Here is a 3100-nt window from a genome sequence, read left to right on the forward strand (position 1 = left end):
TTAAAACTTTTTATTATTTTCTCATTCTAACAATAATCAGAATAGCTGTTAAAGCTACAATTGAAACTATAAACAAAAAAATAAATAATAATAATAATTTGATTATCATTTAAAATAATATAATTGTTTACTACTATTGGCTTATTTCGCTGTGAAATCTGTGACTGCTGAATATGCAACAATAATGCAAAATATAAGATACTGAATATAGTTTTCCTCCAGACGTTGGAGGTGTGTCGTGGGCTGGACTCTTGTCTGTCACAGACACACCGCAGTGTGAGAAAAGACTTTGTTCCATTACGCGCAGACGGAGCGCCGTGCACGCGCGATTACTTTTTTCCTGAGCTCTGAACTTCTGCACATTAAAGATGGAAATATAACAGCGTATATTTAAACAAAACTCGACACGAATGGGTCTCAGTGAAGAAACTCTGCAGTTCGAGATTTCTGATGGTGAGTAGGCTAATCAAATGCAGGATCTACAACTACCTTGTCAGATGCATGTCAGATATTAAAAAAATATATATATATATATGCCACACTAATTATATTTTAATATGCTGTTTTTTAAATGGCTGTCATTCAATTTGCAATCATGCGCAGTACAGCAAGTTCAATGCAAACGACAAAGTGAGTTTTGTGCATTGAATTATTCTGGATTATCGGATATTAAGTGTGCATGCAATGCATGTTATATTATAACACAAAGTAGCCTGTTGGAAAATTCAGATGATGGTTAATGTGTTAATATAAAGCATTATAACTGGTTAATGACTGGTTAGTAGGTGGTTGACCACCCAAACCAGCTAGTTTAAACCAGTTGATATGTTCCAAGAAGCAACTACAAGTTTAAGATTGACTTTCTAAGAGAGTGATATCACGGTTTTCTTTGAAATACACTACTGTGCAGAAGTTTGAGGATTATTTTTTTGAAAGAGAGTAGTACTTTTATTGAGCAAGGACGAATTGAATTGATCAAAGGTGACAGTGAAGACATTTCTATTGAACTTTCTATTCATTAAAGAATCCTTGAAAAATGTTTCCACCAAATATGAAGCAGTTTTTGCTAGTGATAATAAGCTTAAATGTTTCTTGAACAGCAAATCAGCATATTGGAATGATTATGCGGCACTGAAGACCAGTCATGATGCTGAAAAATCATCACTTAGTGTATATATGGAAAAGTTTGAGGTCAGTGAGATTAAATTTTGAAAGAGGTACTACTTTTATTGGGCAAGGATGGATTAAATTGATCAAAAGTGACAGTTTATAATGTTAAAAATATTTATATTTCAAATAAATACGTTCTATTCATCAAATAATCCTTGAAAAATGTTTTCACAAAATATTAAGCAGTTTTTGATATTGATAATCGGCATAACAAGGATATTAGAATGATTTCTGGAGGATCATGTGACACTGAAGACTGCAGTAATGATGCTGAAAATTCAGCTTTGCATCACAGAAATAAATTACATTTTGACATATATTCAAATAGAAAAACGATTTTTAAATGTGTAATAATATTTAGCATTTTTTAGAGTATTTAAATCAAATAAATTCAGCCTTGGTGAGCATATAAAAAACTATAATATGTCAAAAAAAATTAAACAAGAATTTTGAAACTGACTTCATACAGTGTTTAGACTTTTGTACTAGAAATGTATGCAAATGAGCACATATTTCATTACATAATGATTCATTTGCGTATTTAAACCTAACATTTTAGAAAACTTGTAAAACAAAAAAATGTTTGCAATTATCAAAGTAATCAATCAATTGGGTAATTAAGGTGATAACTATTAGTTGATATTTTTAACCTATTCACCTGCAGTGTCTTAAAGGAGTAGTTCACTTTCAGAACACAAATTTACAGATAATATACTCACCCCCTTGTCATCCAAGATCTTCATGTCTTTCTTTCTTCAGTCGTAAAGAAATTATGTTTTTTAAGGAAAACATTTCAGGATTTCTCTCCATATAATAGACTTCAATGGTGCCCCCGAGTTTGAACTTCCAAAATGCAGCTTCAAAGGGCTCTAAACGGTCACAGCCGAGGAAAAGAAGGGCCTTATCTAGCAAAACGATCTAACCTCAGCATTAACCTCAAATGCTCATCTTCTCTAGCTGTGTGTAGAGATATTAAAAAGTATATAAATGATCCTTGGCAGGGATCGTTTAGAGCCCTTTGAAGCTGCATTTTGGAAGTTCATAAAAGTCCATTACATGGAGAGAAATCCTGAAATGTTTTCCTTAAAGGTGCCATAGAATAGATTGATACAATATTTTAAATTGTTCTCTAATATCTACATAGAAGGTACATGGCATAGGAAAGGGTAAAAATTTCCCTAGAAACGGTTTTACAGGTCCATTTACAGGTCCAACCCTAGGATTTGTCCTTAGAATGAAATGCTCCAAATAATACCTTATTTGGAAGGTTCATGAACAATAATGAGAGCTCTGCTCTGATTGGCTCATTCAGTAGCTCGAACATGGAGGAAAATATATATTTAATCATGGAGCTAAGCCGCTATCAATATGCGGTTCATTGAAAGTGCTGTTTTGAATGCACAATCATTTTACTTTCACATTTGTGATCGCATGTGCTCTGTGTAACGTTATACTACAGCAGCAGTATTTACCACAGAAGTTTAGATGCTTGTTAGTGATGCTAAGGATGCACTTAACATCTCCTGCATTTATTCCAGTGTTCTGACATTTTTTTTTCACAATAGCCTAGCTGCAGAACGTCTGATGAATGGGCTATGCAAATGTTGGGGGCGTAACTATTAATGATTGCGACTCTTGCGTAATAGTGTTATGTTGGAATTGGCCTATTTTTCAGTGTTTTTTTTTTTTTTGCAAACACAAAATTTATAAAAGAAGGAGGAAACGATAGTGTTTAAGACTCACAATATGTCATGTCCATGTACACAACTGTTATTATTCAACTATGCCAAGGTAAATAGAGTTTTCCAATCTATGGCACTATTAAAAAACATAATTTCTTTACGACTGAAGAAAGAAAGACATGAACATCTTGGACGACAAGGGGGTGAGTGCATTGTCTGTAAATTTGTGTTCTGAAAGTGACTTGAGA

At 33.2% G+C, this 3100-nt stretch overlaps 1 protein-coding gene across 1 annotated transcript in view; it reads left to right on the forward strand.

The window, feature by feature from the left end:
* Positions 1-318: 318 nt before the first annotated feature.
* Positions 319-3100, forward strand: part of s1pr3b (sphingosine-1-phosphate receptor 3b) — a 4608-nt gene continuing 1826 nt past the window's right edge. Inside the window, exon 1 of the mRNA XM_073824627.1 lies at positions 319-453. The gene's annotated coding sequence lies outside the window, so the exon portion shown is untranslated. The remainder of the gene's footprint in view (positions 454-3100) is intronic.

This window comes from Garra rufa, chromosome 19, assembly GCF_049309525.1.
Source record: "Garra rufa chromosome 19, GarRuf1.0, whole genome shotgun sequence".
Taxonomy (NCBI): domain Eukaryota; kingdom Metazoa; phylum Chordata; class Actinopteri; order Cypriniformes; family Cyprinidae; genus Garra; species Garra rufa.